The sequence below is a fragment of the Nerophis ophidion genome, linkage group LG08 (assembly GCF_033978795.1).
Source record: "Nerophis ophidion isolate RoL-2023_Sa linkage group LG08, RoL_Noph_v1.0, whole genome shotgun sequence".
NCBI lineage: Eukaryota > Metazoa > Chordata > Actinopteri > Syngnathiformes > Syngnathidae > Nerophis > Nerophis ophidion.
In genome coordinates this window covers 56,571,422-56,589,798 of record NC_084618.1, presented here as the reverse complement: position 1 = coordinate 56,589,798, position 18,377 = coordinate 56,571,422, and the positions used below count along the sequence as shown (strand labels likewise).

Genomic DNA, 18,377 nt, shown 5'->3' with positions numbered 1-18,377 from the left:
TATCTTACCAGAGAAATCATTGGATTATCCGTCGTCCTGCAGCAGCTGTTTAAAAGGCAGCTGTGAGCTTGGCTCCTCTGCTTCTCTCTGAGACACTTTGTGTTCACCGCAGCCATCCGACCTCGAGGTATCTCTTTACAATCTTTAAAATCTTACTAAAACACCGTTAAGACAATAAAGCAGATAAGGGATCTTCCAGAATTGTCCTAGTAAATGTGTCTAATTACATCTGAAACGGTCACACTGCCACCGCCCGGCGCCGTCGCTTTTATTTTTTTTTCTTCTAGTCCTTCACTATCAATATCCTAATTCACAAATCTTTCAGCCTCGCTCAAATTAATGGGGAAATTGTCGCTTTATTCGTCAAAATTGCTCTTACTGCTTGGTGGCTACCATTAAAAATAATGTGAATATGTGTGGAGCCCTGCAACTCGTGACATCACGCGCACATACTTCCGGTAAAGGCAGGGCTTTTCTATTAGCGACCAAAAGTTGCCAACTTTATCGTCGATGTTCTCTACTAAATCCTTTCAGCAAAAAATATGGCAATATCGCGAAATGATCAAGTATGACACATAGAATGGACCTGCTATTCCCGTTTGAATAGGAAAATCTCATTTCAGTAGGCCTTTAAGTCTTGGGAAGTCAAGGCAACAGACAGGACGAAGTGGAGAAACCTTGTCCGTGAGGGTGCCGCGCAATATAATGACGACCTTTGCTATGCTGCACAAGACAAGCGCTGACTAAGAAAGGAGAGACCCACCACCACTATATTCCCTTGTCCACATTGCCCCAGAATAATCGGGTCCAGAATCGGCCTCCACGCCCACCTGAAGACACACAAGGACCAGGAAGGAGGACAGTCATACTCGACCACGAGTGACCGCCGATGATGATGGTGTGTGTGTGTGTGTGTGTGTGTGTGTGTGTGTGTGTGTGTGTGTGTGTATGTTTGTGTGTGTGTGTGTGCGTGTGTGTGTGTGTGTGTGTGTGTGTGTGTGTGTGTGTGTGTGTGTTAGAACTGACCAGGCAAACAAACGTTTCCTTGTACCAATCCTCCATGCGCACCAGCACGCTTTGACTTCCACTGCGCTTTGACTTCCACTGCGCTTTACGCTCATTACGAAGCCTAATCTGTGTTTTTTACCATGATGTCATACAAGTTCATACGCGAACGCACACGTACAGTCTTAGGCCTCCTGTGGCCAATTAGGTTGCACTGTGGGGTAGCTTAAAGTAAAGTCAATTACTTTGAGATTTGAGCGTGATTACATTGAAGTCGCGCTCGGCCACACAGAGGACACGCTGCTGTAGCCGGTGACAAAATTGCCACCATGCCAGACTAGTGCACTGTATGTACACTGGTGGTCTCATGTCTTCCACGCCAAACAAAAGGGTTACTTTCAGTATGTGTTGTTTTTTTCACCAAACAAAAGATCCAAATCCATTAATATACCTTTTTGGATAACGATATAGCACTCCTGGTGCAATGAATTCATCACATTTGTTTTAAAGGGGAACTGCACTCTAATAAGAGCAATGAGCGGTGGTTGTTTGCTTTCACTAGCACAAGTCAAAAAAACCTTTTAGCCTTGTCTGAAGTAAGAAGTGTCTTAATTTTAACTTTTATGATTCATGGCCAAGTGCCTTCAACTGTCAGAAAGTCACTCTGAATGTGTACAAAGATTAGTCCGGCTTCACCCACAGACCTTCACAAAAATGTTTTTCTTTCTAAAAAACTCATTTTGATGGCGTTCTCAGTGCTTGAAATAAAAGGCAATGAGACAATGAAGTGGTAAGTAATAACATTATGTTGTAAATATTTGAATAATACGTTAGCAATAAAAGCTTGAGCTGTTATGTAGGTAATATTACGTCTTCGTGGCATCGTGCGCAAGGGGTGCTTCTTCCAAGATGCAGTCGGGCAATGACACAGCGTACAGGTAAGAAAACAGATTTATTTAACTACAAACAGACTAATAACAAAAAACCCTTGTGCTAAGAGAAAAGGCAAACAAACATCTACTAGCGTGTGAGCTAGGGAAACAGAAGGTGGCTAAGCGCGAAAGCATTAGCGAGTAAACACTTAGAACACAAAGAGGCTAGGCATGGAAGCTAGCAAGTATCAAAACGGATTATTACCAAAGTTAGGAGTCCACGAAGACATTGAAAAGAGTGTAGGAAACTTGACGAGACCAGGACGAGTAAATGAAACAGGTGGGTTAATATAGAGTCACTAATCAAAACCAGGTGTGCAAACAAAGGCAGGTGAACAAATCAAGTCGCCATGGTGACAAAAACAAATCAGGGAGTACACAAAGTAAGACTCTGAAGCGTCCATGAATCAAGAAGATAAACACAAATTACCAGAAAACCAAATAAATTAAGATCCGAGCAGCGGATCTTAACAGGTAACTTAGCCTCCTAACGTAAGACAAGGGTAAAATTTGGTTTCATGTCCCTTGGCAATTTTCACTGCAATAAGGTGCTTTTGGTAGCCATCAACAAGCTTCTGGTTGAATTTTTGACCACTCTTTTTGACAAAATTGGTGCAGTTTAGCTAATGTGTTGTTTTTTTGACATGGACTTGTTTCTTCAGCATTGTCCACATGTTTAAGTAAGTAGGGAGGGAGGGGTTGCCCACATATGAGGTCCTCTCCAAGTTTCTCATAGTCATCATTGTCACTGGCGTCCCACTGGGTGTGAGTTTTCCTTGCCCTTATGTGGGTTCTTCCGAGGATGTCGTAGTTGTAGTAGTTTGTACAGTCCTTTGAGACATTTGTGATTTAGGGCTATATAAATAAACATTGATTAATTGATTGATTGATACTTTTTGGAAGGCCATTCTAAAATTTTAAAATCTTGCCTGATTCAGCCATTCCTTTACCACTTTTGACGTGTGTTTGGGGTCATTGTCCTGTTGGTACACCCAACTGTGCTCAAGACCCAACCTCCGGGGTGACGACTTTAGGTTGTCCTGAATAATTTGGAGGTAATCCTCCTTTTTCATTGTCCCAGTTACTTTCTGTAAAGCACCAGTTCCATTGGGATTAAAGACCTCAGTTTTTCTCCTCCAAACATATTGCTGGGTATTGTGGCCAAACAGCTCAATTTTTGTTTCATCCGACATAAAAGGGACAATGATAAGACCTCATGGAGGAAAGTTCTGTGGTCAGATGAAACAAAAATTGAGCTGCATAAAACTCAATGATGCTAATATGCTAATGCTTGCTCATCCAGTTTGTAGAGTCTCAAGAGAAGAACAAACTGAAATGTGTCGGGCAGACCATTCGGCAGCTTACCCATATTTTCATGGATAAACGTCTGCCGTGTGGATGTTACTTTGGCACTCCAGGAATACTAATAGGATGGCATTATTATCATTATTTTTTCCATGCAAACATTAGTAACAGACTGAAAACAGTTTTGTTGAAAATCACAAGACCATTGAAGTGGGTGATCAGAGGTTAGCATGGTACTTAATGTTGTAACCAACAATTACAATTACAGTCACAGCTACATCTTTCCAGGTTTCATCCGACATCACGGTGTTTGCATTTCATCAAAAATGAGAAAAACTGTAATTTGCTGAGAGAGAAGTTGTTTTGTATCACCTGTTTGTTTGCATTGATAACTGGAGAAATTTAAGATGACCCGTCTTTTCAGACTTATTCCACCAGGAAAATGTGCGTATAACAAGCCAATGTGCCACTCAAATGCTTGATGGGCTTACTGTTGATAACATTTACTCTGTGTTAAATCGGAGAAGCAACAGCTCGCTGCAGTCGGGTTGACGCCACGTAGCCTTCAGCATTTGACGTGCAAAGTGGTCTGCAGGAAACTGGCGCTGTATGCTACCCGCACATTAGCTTGTTTCTTGTCTCCACCTGTTTACAGTGGTCCATCTTTTTACACTGTGGAGACATTAGCCATGCATGATACATCAGTTCGGGCGCCAATGGTTCTGCTTGTACGTAAACAAACGCACACAGTGTTGCCTTGATGCATGACGTCATTGAGGTTCTGGCTGGAAGTGATAAACCGGAGTAAAATATCGTATAATTACCTTAAATTTTTACATTTTAATCAAATACATATACCAAGACCTATTATAATATTTAAGTGTTTTTCTTAGGGTTTTTTTTTCTGAGTTACGGCTGCTTCTGGTGGCCAAGGTGTTATAAAACGCTTGAAACCCGGCTGGACCTGTGAATACATGAGCATGTGTTCGTTGATGCATAATGTCAATGACATCATAATTACCTGCAGCTATCGTGGGAGCATCGGCGCCGTGGGTGACCTAAATGGTGACCTCATCTGTGACATCACTGCCGCTACAGCACAGAGGACAAACAGGAAGCTGTGATTGAGCACATGTGGGACGAAGCGTGCGTGCGTGCACTACACTGCATGTGTGGGTGCATATTTGAATATTAGTTACCCGCATTCCTGTGCAGCCGCCTCAATGAATGTGTTAAATTGAGTACCTGTACCTGGCAGTAAATAATTTATGGTTAAAAAATATTTTTATCTACATTATAAGGCTGTCAAACGTACGCCAAAGCAATAAGTTGTGCTATAGCACGCCATTGTAAGGTCATTTCAGCCCACATTAATTAATTTTATGGATTAAGCACAGCATGTAGGTTGGAAAATTCCATCCATCCATTTTTTACCGCTTATTCCCTTTCGGAGTTGCGTTGGGCGCTGGAGCCTATCTCAGCTGCATTCGAGCGGAAGTCGGGGTACACCCTGTCCTAGTCGCCAACTCATCGCAGGGCCAACACAGATAGACAGACAACATTCACACTCACATTCACACACTAGGGCCAATTTAGTGTTGCCAATCAACCTATCCCCAGGTGCATGTCTTTGGAAGTGGGAGGAAGCCGGAGTACCCGAAGGGAACCCACGGGGAGAACATGCAAACTCCACACAGAAAGATCTCGATCCCAGTATTGAACTCAGGACTACTCAGGACCTTTGCATTGTGAGAAACATGCACTAACCCCTGACCCACCGTGCTGCCCGGTTGAAAAATTGACAGACAAAACTTCTAAAACACAAAAAATAAGCAAATATACTGTATATTGGCAAATAAAAAAATACTGTGTGTGAAGGTAAGGGGTGATAATTCCTCAAAACTCTAATATGATTCAGAGGCTACTATTCAATTATAAACCTTTGATAATTGTTTTGTATAATTATCGTCATTTTAATTTTCCCGAGGGAACTCTCCTGAAGGAATCAATAAAGTACTATATATCTATCTATTTATCATTATTTTTGTTAATAATTAGTAACATGTATATATGTTAGGGGTTAGTGCGTCTGCCTCACAATACGAAGGCGTTGCGTAGTCCTGGGTTCAATCCCGGGCTCGGGCACGGTGGCAGAGGAGTTAGTGCGTCTGCCTCACAATACGAAAGTCCTGAGTAGTCCTGGGTTCAATCCCGGGCTTGGGATCTTTCTGTGTGGAGTTTGCATGTTCTCCCCGTGAATGCGTGGGTTGTCTACGGGTACTCCGGCTTCTTCCCACTTCCAAAGACATGCACCTGGGGATAAGTTGATTGGCAACACTAAATTGGCCCTAGGGTGTGAATGTGAGTGTGAATGTTGTCTGTCGATCTGTGTTAGCTCTGCGATGTAGTGGCGATTTGTCCAGGGTGTATGCCGCCTTCCGCTCGATTGTAGCTGAGATAGGCACCAGCGCCCCCCGCGAACCTAAAGTGAATGAGCGGTAGGAAATGAATGGATGGATGGATGTATATATGTATATAAGGCTCCTCCTGAGACGTATGCAATAATGTTTAGCATCATTCCAGTTTTAGAATGAGAAAGTGATGGTAATTGATGTTAAAATTATGATAATAATAATTGTAATAATATTCCAAGACAATAAAGTTACACAAATAATAACTTTTACATTTACATTAAATGCATGAGAATGAATGAATAACAAGATAACACATCCTATCAGATAAGGAGACAGGGGGAAAAAAATATGTCAAACTGAGCAAACCCTGAGTTACGCTTATTTACTTATATTGTATTAAATTGAGTTATTGCTAATAAGAACCTTTACTTATTAAAAAAATGTGCTTTCCTCAAGTTTTCATCTATTTAATTCAGGAATTCAAGTCAGGAAGGGAGCCGTCATACCCCCTGTTGGGACTCCTGAGGTCTTCATAGTGCTCCCCATGACCCACTGATGGTCATTTTCTCCTTTTGTCCTTGCTGCAAGTCGTGGAACTGCTGGAGGGTGGGGTCGTGTGGTTGAGGGTCAGGGGTCAGAAGTCAGCGCTCCAGCAGTGAGGTGCTCATTTAAATGGTGCTTTCATCTCTCTCTGATCCTGACCTCAGCACTGGACATCAAGGGGAGAGGAGTGAAAGATTATATGTAAAGACATGTCACTGGCAAATGCTCACAAGTCACGTTGGTGTGGATGCTTGCATGTGATGTCCGACACTAAAAACAAACTTCGTATTAGATAATTACATTGCTAGGATATCAATAAAAAAGACACGATCCATTTTAGTCAAATCACACATATTAGATGGTATTGAGTTATTAGGAATTAATTATAACCACCACTGTGAGTATATAAATAAATACATTCAAATATAAACAAAAAACATCACGAATGTTGCAAATTTACAGTGTTATGTAGAAATGGTAAGTACAGTGCAAAAGTAAACAGGGTTGATTTTCAGACCACTGTGTTTAAAGGGGAACATTATCACCAGACCTATGTAAGTGTCAATATATACCTTGATGGTGCAGATTCCGAGCTAATGTCGCTATATCTTGCTGTGGTATTCCCATTGTTTGTTTACATTGGCAGCACTGTATGACGTCACAGGGAAATGGGTAGCTGTTTCGAAGATAGCGAAAATAAGGCACTTTAAAGCTTTATTTAGGGATATTCCGAGACCGGTAAAATTTTGAAAAACACTTCAAAAAATACAACAAGCCACTGGGAACTGATTTTTATTGTTTTTAACCCTTTTGAAATTGTGATAATGTTCCCCTTTAAAATGGGTTTCTAAACACGTCAATAATGAATAAAACAAAACATGTTCTAAACCAAAAACAGCTTCTTATTCTTTACTGCTGAGTTATTGTGTAGAAATATGGGGAAACAACTACAAATGTGCGCTTCATTCACTAACTTGAGCACGTCTCGCAACTCTGCCCACTATGGGTGTACTGGATGTAGTAAAGTAGTAAATGATACAAAACAAGATAGAACCAGACCATAAAAAAAAAAAAAAAAAAAAAAAAAAAAAAAAAAAAAAATGTGGTTTGTACATGCCACTAGTACTTGGTTGCACCCTTCTGGCCTATTTAGCAGCTGTGGTCTCTGAGGCATAGACTTAACAAGTGACCAACATAACTCCTCATCATTCTTACTCCAGCTTTCTCTGATTGCTGTTGTTGAATCAGCTTTGGAGATTGGAGCCTTGGTTTAGACCAGGGGTAGGGAACCTATGGCTCTAGAGCCAGATGTGGCTCTTTTGATGACTGCATCTGGCTCTCATATAAATCTTAGCTGGCATTGCTTTACATGATAAGTAATGAATAATTCCGCTGATAATCACAGTGTTAAAAATAACGTTCAAAAGATAAGACATTTTCATGCATTTTAATCCAACCATTTATTTTCTATCGCACCTGTTCAAGAAGTCGCGTTAATGGTAAGAAGTATTATATTTATTATTGGTTAGCTTTAGAATAAGTGAATTATATTGTGAAGTGAATTATATACAGTATATATTGCGCCTTTTCTCTAGTGACTCAAAGCGCTTTACATTGTGAAACCCAATATCTAAGTGACATTTAAACCAGTGTGGGTGGCACTGGGAGCAGGTGGGTAAAGTGTCTTGCCCAAGGACACAACGGCAATGACTAGGATGGCGGAAGCGGGGATTGAACCTGGAACCCTCAAGTTGCTGGCACAGCCACTCTACCATCCAAGAAGTACCGCCCCAATAACAACGTTATTAAAAAGAATAAAATACTCATTATTCTCTAAAAATGTTAGTCTTACTTACAAATGCACGCATTTAATTGTATTCAGTGTTAAAAAATATTATATGGCTCTCAAGGAAATACATTTTAAAATATTTGGCTTTCATGGCTCTCTCGGCCAAAAAGGTTCCCGACCCCTGGTTTAGACCATTTTTCTTCAATTTCCACCAAAGATATTCGATTGGATTGAGATCCGGACTGTTTGCAGGCCATGACGTTGACCCTATGAATCTTTTTTCAAGAAATATTTTCACAGTGTTTGCTCCTTGGCAGTGCTTCTCAATTATTTTATTTCACGCCCAAACTAGGAAGAAAAAAAAAAAGAATTCACCCACTCCACCCCCACTATCCGCTGCGACTATAACTGACAGCATTGCAATACACCTCTGTATAAAATTGGATCCTTATCAACATTAAAGAAAATAAAAAAAATAAAATAGACGGAATTATTCATCAACTTATAACAGTAAGTTGTTACAACAAACTGTAACTTTATTAACATTTGTTTAGTACCTAACAGTAAAGATTTAGTGTTCATCAAGTTGTCTAAAATTAAAACTATACATAAATCCTCATATAAACTATGAACATTTTTGACAACTTAATTGATATTAAAAGAAAATTCATAAATAATAATAATGAGTCTTTTTCTATAATAAATGTATATGAGGAAGTTGAGATTATGACTAGAATGACCACGTTTAGCAGTGCGGAGCTTTTCAAAGCGGCGTTGAACTCACCTGGTCCCTACACACCGGAGCTCTTGTAAAAAGAGCTCAGCAGCGCATGCACTTTTTGCGTCGGATGAAAAGAGCACAGCTCCGTCCCCCCATTCTCACCCCATTCTACAGAGGCACTAAAGAGAGCCTGCTGACCAACAGCATTTCTGTCTGGACTAGCGCCTGCAATGCCTCGGACTGGAAGTCTCTCCAGAGAGTGGTGAGGACGGTGGAAAATATTATCAGGACTCCTCTTCCTCCTATCCAGGAGATCGCAAAAAGCCGCTGCCTGACCAGGGCTCAGAAAATCTGCAATGACTGTTTTCACTGTTGGACTCTAGGAAGAGGTTCCGCAGCCTCCGTAGCAGAACCTCCAGGTTCTGTAACAGTTTCTTCCCTCAGGCCATAAGACTCCTGAACGCATTATAATTAAATTATCCCCTCAACTCCCCCCAAAATGCATTCACTCGCTGGAATGAAAAAGACAATACAACATACATCCATAAACATGGACGCATGTGAAAAAAGTGCAATGTATTTATATGTACAGTAATCTATTTATTTATATCTGCACCCTATTGCTTTTTTTTTATCCTGCACTACCAAGAGCTAATGCAACAAAATGTTGTTCTTATTTGTACTGTAAAGTTCAAATTTGAATGACAATAAAAAGGAAGTCTAAGTCTGATACTGATAAAACATGACCCCCGGCATCACCACTATTTGAGAAGGACTGCCCTATGGAAAGATGCATTACCGTGAAAATGAAGTCCTCATCCCCAAACATTCTTTGGATTGATAAAATAATAAAAGTGTCTAAATTGTCAATGTAAACATGTGCATTTATTAAAGATGTAATGACAACCATCTCCCCAGTGTGATCGCATGACATGCAGCCCCCTATCATCAATGACTTTGGAAATGTGCATGTTTTCTTCAGGCAGTCGTCTTCATAAATCTCACTAGAACAAAAATTGAAGCATCATCAGCTTGCCCGATGCAGATTTTATGATTCATCACTGAATATGACTTTCTTCCAGTCATCCACAGTCCATGATTGCTTTTCGGTAGCACACTATACCCTTGTTTTATTCTGGGTAGATGTTAATGACATCTTTGGTTTAGCTTTTTTATATTTAAATCCCAATTCCTTCAGAAGGTTTGTTATAATTCGGTCACAGACAGTGACTCTTTCCTCTCATTTGTTCTTTATTTGTTTTTCTTTGCATGTTCTGTTTTCAAGACATATTGCTTTACGTTTTCCGTCTTGACTGATGTTTTCTTTGGTCTACCAGTAAGCTTGCCTATTACAAACTTTCCATGTTGTTTGTACTTGGTCCAGATTTTACACACAGCTGATCATGAACAATCAACAACTTTTTCATCAATGGGTGATGAATTACCTTCTTGAAGAAGTTTGATAATCCTCTCCTTTGTTTTAATTTACTTCTTTTGTGTAGTAGGTCATGAGTCATGTCAATGCACACGGTGCAACAGCTCCCCATAGTCCTCTTGACAGCGTAATGATGGAGGGATTTAATTTGATGCAGGTGCTATCTTTATCTTGGAATTAAGTGATTCCATATTTTTTTCACCTTGCTTGATCTAAAAACCAAACTGTTCCAGACTCCCGCAATTTCTATTCTGGATTTATTTTAGTGTTTCTTGAATCCATAAAGTTGCAATTTATAGTTGTGTGTAATGTTTATCTGCTCTTTTACAAAACTTAAACAACTGAATGAACATTATCCAAGTATGAGTTGTAGAAGAAACTCTCTAATAAAGCAGAACAAAATAAAGACTGTCGGGATGGATGTGTTTGAAAAGGAAAAAGCATTAGGTTCTATGCACATTTGGAAAAGCACATGATTGAATATATTTCTTTGTACCTCTTTGGTAGCAAACAGGCTAGCATCACTAGTTCAAACTTTGGTTTGTCGAGAGATGCTGTGGCTTCAGACATGTCATCACATGGTATAATTATGGACTTATTTACAACTTTGCATTTCAAGGAACGCTGGCTGTATTTGGCATTGATACTCTGGCAGCTTTAGGTGTTCCCCAATGAAACATTGCAATGATTTAGCTTCCACCTTCGGCAAACTTGAGCAACAATTTGTCCACACGCAGGCCACCTAGGAGAACTACTCCTCTCCTTCCATGACCAAGCAACTTAAAACAACAACTATCGCTTGTTTTCGGCTCTCCTCACTTCCCACCAAATTCATGTTGAAATGTTAAAACTTGAAAAAGTATCTTTGGTTTGCCGTCGTCATTCCTGATTTGAAATAGCATTTTGCCTCAAAAAACTAAATCAAATACTATCTCGAGTAGTGGCGGCACCACCCAGGCTCCACACACACGTCGAACTCCTTCGGTAAACAGATGAGGCTTTTAGTCAGGAGGGCCCCCGGTGGTCCGACTGTGGTCCGGCCTTGCAATCGAGTTGAAACTGGCATCCGTTTGAAATGTGTCCGAAAAGAGATCCTACGAACGTTTCAGTCCTGGCGGTCAACCAGGAACCGTAGTTTGCCTTCCTTACTTGAGGTGGACACGAGGTTGGAAGGTGGGAAGGGACATTTAGCTGGTTTGTTGATTTAAGAAGCAGTCACACATCTTATTTGGTGTGTTCACAAATCTAAGAGTGCATCAGAGAGGAGTCGAACTGAACTGAAAAGCCTCACTGGTCAGCTCACTCGGACTATGAAAGAAGCCATTCAAGGCCGCGGGTGGCAGCGGGTCTGGAATGCGGTTCGAAAAAATGAAAACGATGCACGATTTGAAAACCGCAAAAGATGTTTAATAAGTAAACATTTTTTTTTTTTGCAAGAACCCCCTATTGATTTGATGGTTTGTGGTGGGGAGATGTAGGGTGGAAATGACTAACGAAGCAATTATCCACCTTTTTAAATTTATTTTTCACGACGATCTCACAAATATAAGTCACATGTTTTTTTTTTTTTATTTATTTGTTTGTTCATTAAAACGGACAACTGCCATTAATAACACATTGGATTTTGTGTAAATATGTCAGATTAAAACAAGGGATTTATAGTAAGGATGCAACATAAAAACAGCAGCACAATACAATACATTGGATAGAAACACTGGCATATCGCATAACAGTTTTGACGTAAGTTAAACATTTTCGCATTTTTGGTTTGCTTGGAATAATACTTTTAGTTTTACCTTAAGTAAAGTAGCAAGTGTGTTGTTCTCAATGATTGGGGCCGGGAAGGCTTTACCCTATTTCCAGATATTTTATCCAATGGTGGTTTTTCTGTGCTGCACCTAGCAAACACATCTAATTCTTGACCTGCTGCCAAGTCCTGTGGCTCTTCTTTTTAGGATGTATGTCTTACATCCTAAGGGAGCGTGTGCGTATTTACTTTTATTAAAAAAACTAGCATTTTATAATATGTTTATTGTGTAAAAATTTACATTTCGCTGAAATAGTGGTTCGCAATTTTTTTCACAAAGTACTACTAGCAGAAAAGATACACTTGGATCTCCAAGTACCACCACAATGACCAACATTAAAAAAGCAGTAGAGAAGTAGGCTTAAAGGGGAACATTATCCCAATTTCAAAAGGGTTAAAAACAATAAAAATCAGTTCCCAGTGGCTTGTATTTTTTGAAGTTTTTAAAAAAATTTTACCGGTCCCGGAATATCCCTAAATAAAGCTTTAAAGTGCCTTATTTTCGCTATCTTTGAAACCACTATCCATTTTCCTGTGACGTCATACGGTGCTGCCAATGTAAACAAAAAATGGGAATACCACAGCAAGATATAGTGACATTAGCTTGGATTCAGACTCGGATTTCAGCGGCTTAAGCGATTCAACAGAATACGCATGTATTGAAACAAATGGTTGGAGTATGAAAGTATTGAAGAAGAAACTGAAGCTATTGAGCGAATAGCTATTGACACTATTCATAGCCATAGCATGGCCGAATAGCTGCGTTAGCATCGCCGGTAAAATGTGCGGACCAAACGATCAGGATTTTCGCATTTTGAGATAATGGAGCAACTTAAATCCGTCGATTGGTAAGTGTTTTTTTCGCATTAAAAGTGGGTTGAAGGAAACGTAATATAGTTGCAAATGCATCTGCAGGTTAGCCATACATCTCTGTACCATGTCTACTTTAGCACCGCCGGTAAATAGCATGTTAGCATCGATTAGCTGGCAGTCACGCCGCGACCAAATATGTTTGACTAGCACATAAGTCAACATCAACAAAACTCACCTTTGTGATTTCGTTAACTTTATCATTGCAAATGCATCTGCAGGTTATCCATACATCTCTGTGCCATGTCTGCTTTAGCACCGCCAGTAAATAGCATGTTAGCATCGATTAGCTGGCAATCACGCCGCGAACAAAGATGTCTGATTAGCACATAAGTCAACATCAACAAAACTCACCTTTGTGATTTTGTTGACTTTATCACTGCAAATGCATCCGCAGGTTATGCATACACCTCTGTGCCATGTCCGTCATCCCCGGTAAATAGCATGTTAGCATCGATTAGCATAGCATGTTAGCATGGATTAGTGTAGCATGCTAGCATGGATTAGCTGGCAGTCAAGCCGCAACCAAATATGTCTGATTAGCACATAAGTCAACAACAAAACTCACCGTTGTGATTTCGTTGACTTTATCGTTGCAAATGCATCTGCAGGTTATTCATACATCTCTGTGTCATGTCTGTCATCGCCGGTCAAATGTGAAGACAATACAGCACATTCAATCGGGGTCTTGCGGCAGACACTTTCGCATCTTCGGTGCAACTTGAATCCCTCCCTGTTAGTGTTGTTACACCCTCCGACAACACACCGACGAGGCATGATGTCTCCAAGGTTCCAAAAAATAGTCGAAAAAACGGAAAATAAGAGCTGAGACCCGTGTGTGTAATGTGTAGAAAATGAAAATGGCGGATGTATTACCTCGGTGACCTCACGTTCTGACGTCATCGCCAAGGAGCAATTAACGGAAAGGCGTTTAATTCGCCAAAATTCACCCATTTAGAGTTTGGAAATCGGTTAAAAAAAAATATGGTCTTTTTTCTGCACCATCAAGGTATATATTGACGCTTACATAGGTCTGGTGATAATGTTCCCCTTTAAATAGGAACTGCAATTTTTTGGGAATTTTTCCTATCGTTCACAATTTTGATAAGACAATAAAAAAGGCTTAGAATATACGTGTCATGGCCTGGGTGCATGCCAATGCGCATTCGTCAGTAAGCCGCGGAGCACACCTCGTTACAAGCCCACGGCCACTCATCTCCGCACGCATCTCTCCTGCTGCAGACAGCAGCTGCAATCAATCACCAGCACTCAACAAACCTGGCGCTAATGAGAGGTCCTGCCTTCAAAAGTCTGCTCTACCTGCTATCCGACACCGTAACGTAAACCATCCATTCCTGAATCTCTGCCTTCGTTCCCGCTCTACGAGCCGTGCTTCTCGTTGTTCACCCCCGCGTTCCTTCTGCTTCCCTGACTGCCTCCTCGATCCTTGACCCCCGCTCTGGAGACAGACCTGTTGACACCTTGCTATATCCCCCGGACAACCTGCCTGTCTCACGGACCTACAAGCTCTGCATTGTCCCTCCTCTCGTTCAAGATTACGGCAACACTCAGCAGTTAATTCCTACACATAGTCTTACACCATACACACTCTTGAATTTACTCACACTCCATTTCCTTAGTTTTAGTATTAATGGTTGTTATTATATATATGGTCTCTCTGTCTCTCTCTCTCTCTCTCTCTGTCTCTGTCTCTCTCTCTCTCTCTCTCTCTCTCTCTCTCTCTCTCTATATATATATATATATATATATATATATATATATATATATATATATATATATATATAAATCATACAGCAATATATCCCCCCTGTGGTCTGTGCCATCTATACTCCTCCTGCAAACATAACAATATGGCTAATAAGAGTCCCCGTTGAAGCCATCAAAGTCCTCTGAAAAAACTTCAAAACCACCTCATCAATGTTTTGTATACACAATGCAAGTCTATATATAATGTAATAACAGAGAGATGTTCATAATAATATGTAACATACAATATTTAACATATTGTAATCATTGCTGAAACTTTTTCTTTGGCGCATTTATTTCCTTTTCCATAGCACTGCACTTCCAACTTCTGGCAACCACGTGTGTCCTACTTCCGTAGACAAGGCGTGTGTATCTTTTTTAAATGGCAGACTTGGTAACAAACAACAAAGACGGCTATTTTTGGAGAAATTAGGAATTTAAAAGCTTGTCTTCTTGAAGCTAAATATACGAAGGATGAACTATTGCGTCTAGAATCTAGGAAGGGTGTGACTTTGGAGCAAAATGAAGCACAGAGAGTTAGGTGAAAGTCACTCAAAGCTGCAAAATGTGGAATTTGAAGCCATGCTATTTTGACATAAATGTCATGCCTACCCAAAAAAGTCGGGAAAAAACGGCCACAGCCAGCTATCCGCAGCTAACTTTTACGGCTAATACAAGCCGATGGGTTACCACGCTAGAAAAAGTCAGTGTTCACTCTTACAACAACAATGTCGCTACAGCTTGGGTTTTATACAGGTTATGGGACCTAAATGAAGTATTGTTGATGTTTTTTAAATACATTTTAAAGTCATTTAGAGGTAGTATTGATTGCTCCCATTAGTTGCAATGCCTGCGATGAGGTGGCAACTTGTCCAGGGTTAAAGTTAAAGTACCAATGATTGTCACACACACACTAGATGTGGTGAAATCTATGCTCTGCATTTGACATTGATGCTGAGTACCAAGCAGGGAGGTAATGGGTCCCATTTTTATAGTCTACCGATTTCAGGGCAAACACTCTAACCTCTAGGCCACTGAGTATTTTTTTTTAAAAATAAAAAATAAAATAAAATAAAATAAAAATTATTTTGTGGCCCGGTACCAATCGGTGGTTGGGGACAACTGTAATAGATGACGCCACATTGCTTATTTTCTTGATGTTTTCTTGGACGACCTGGTACTCCCTTTTTCTTTCATCTATGTTAACTTCATTTAGCGCACTCGTGGTCACCACTATTTGGTATCGCCAACTAGCCTTTTTTTAAAAAAAATGTTTTTGTTAGTCATTAGTTTATCAATTACTGTTCAAAGGATACAGTAATTGATAACTCATTAAACCAAATAACATAAACATTATTACCTTTAGAAGAATGTTATTCCGGCTTCTTCCCACCTCCAAAGACATGCACCTGGGGATAGGTTGATTGGCAACACTAAATTGGCCCTAGTGTGTGAATGTGAGTGTGAATGTTGTCTGTCTATCTGTGTTGGCCCTGCGATGAGGTGGCGACTTGTCCAGGGTGTATCCCGCCTTCCGTCCGAATGCTGCTGAGATAGGCTCCAGCACCCCCCGCGACCCCAAAAGGGACAAGCGGTAGAAGACGGATGGATGAATGGATTTTATTGGAGTGGAAATCACAGTTTGCCCCAAAGCAACAGTGACACTTCTTTGTATGTTGTTTTTTTTCAGTTCGTTTCATTTTCTATCTGCCTGTGGGTGAAGAGGAAGGCAGTACATTGCCACACACAGTGACTGATTTGTGACAGGACAATGTAGGACCGGGAGGAGGTGGAAGGGGGTTGTTGTTTTTTTTGTTATTTGCTGGTTTTTTTTTTTTAGTTTTTAAACCTTTTTTCATTTGTTAACATTTTTTGGGGGGGAAGTGTCTCTTTCTCATTACTAGTATTATTTTTTTCCCCTTGTTGCGCTTGTAACGCCGAAGCAACACAACTTGAAGTATCTTTTGACACACAAAAACATTTATTCCGTCAAAGACGAGAATGCTTGAATCTTAACATCAAACGACTCAAATTGGCGGTCACAGCACATCTCCACCTTTGGGTAAATCTCCTGACTGTCACGAATTGCTCACTCTTAACCACATATATGAATGCTTAACAAGAACAATATTGTTATGTGCACAATAGAACAATGACAGTGAATAATGACGACAAAGTCAAGTAAACAGGTGTGCTGAATTATGTCCTTAAAGGCGTACTGAAATTAGATGTTCTTATTTAAACGGGGATAGCAGGTCCATTCTATGTGTCATACTTGATCATTTCGTAATATTGCCATATTTTCGCTGAAATCATTTAGTAGAAAACATCTACAATAAAGTTCGCAACTTTCGGTGCAAAGACAAAAGCCCCGCCTCTACCGGAAGTCGCAGAAGATGACGTCACATGTTGATGGCTCCTCACATATTCACATTGATTTTAAGGGGAGCCTCTAACAAAAAGTGCTATCCGGACCGAGAAAACAACAATTTCCCCATTAATTTGAGCGAGGATGAAAGATTTGTGTTTGAAGATATTGATAGCGACGGACCAGAAAAAAAACAACAAAAAAAACGCGATTGCATTGGGACGGATTCCGATGTTTTTAGACAGATTTTCTATGATAATTCTGGGAAATCCCTTATCTTTCTATTGTGTTACTAGTGTTTTAGTGACTTAAATAGTACCTGATAGTCGGAGGTGTGTATCCACGGGTGTCTTGATGCCAGTGTCTCAGTGGAGTCGACGGCAGCTATGGACGACACAAGCTCAGTTTTTCTCCAGTAAGAAGTGACTTTTTACCACAATTTTCTCACCGAAACCTGCTGGTTGACATTCCGTCGTGATTCATGTTCGCTTGACCGCGCTCTGATCCATGGTAAAGTTTCACCTCCAGGAATTTTAAAAAAGAAATCACCGTGTGTTTGTATGGCTAAAGGTTAAAGCTTCCCAAATCCATCTTTCTACTTTGACTTCTCCAATATTAATTGAACAAATTGCAAAAGATTCAGCAACACAGATCTCCAAAATACTGCGCAGCGCTCTTACTTCCTAAAAAACCATGACGTCTTGCGTACATGTCAGCATTACACAACGTTTTCAAGAGGAAACTCGCGGGAAATTTAAAATTGTAATTTAGTAAACTAAAAAGGCCTTATTGGCATGTGTTGCAATGTTAATATTTCATCATTGATATATAAACTATCAGACTGCGTGGTGGGTAGTAGTGGGTTTTAGAGGCCTTTAAAGAAACCGCTATACCCTATCAAATTAATAACATAAAAAAAAACAATTAACACATTTGCAGCTATATAATATTTTCTGATGGTTACAGTTAAAACACATGTACACAACACGGAAAAAAGACAATTAAAATGTCCTCACTTACTGTGAACCGAAAAATAATGTTGTCCTTGTGTTGGAAGTAAAATCTGCTCAAGACTGAAAGTGTAACTCTGTGCTAAAGAGCTCCTTCCTCTTAACACTGATGGCTCCTGCCGACAAGATGTATTGAAGTGAAACTACCTCATAACAAAATAACTGTTGGAACTCTGTCACTATTAGGATATTTTTTGTATTCATTTCCACTGCGTTTTCTACAAAGATGCATTACTTAACCTCCCATTTGTTACCTTCACCAATGTAATAATTCTCAATGCACCAAGGCACTTTGTTAAGTGTGATGGAAAAAGCGTGTTTTGTAATAAAAGCAACATTGGCAATGGAATTGGGTGTTTGAGAGAGATTCAAATAAAGCGAGTGATCTATTAAAAGTGAGTTTTGAAAATT

General features: G+C 40.0%; 1 long non-coding RNA gene across 1 annotated transcript; it reads right to left on the bottom strand.

Moving 5' to 3' along the window:
- Nucleotides 1-1,875: 1,875 nt before the first annotated feature.
- Nucleotides 1,876-18,083, bottom strand: LOC133557089 (uncharacterized). The gene is made up of 5 exons (XR_009807687.1): nt 17,977-18,083; nt 17,405-17,478; nt 17,276-17,340; nt 6,163-6,365; nt 1,876-4,334 (listed from the first exon to the last, which is right to left on the bottom strand). It is a non-coding gene; the product is annotated as an uncharacterized LOC133557089 (long non-coding RNA).
- Nucleotides 18,084-18,377: the final 294 nt, after the last annotated feature.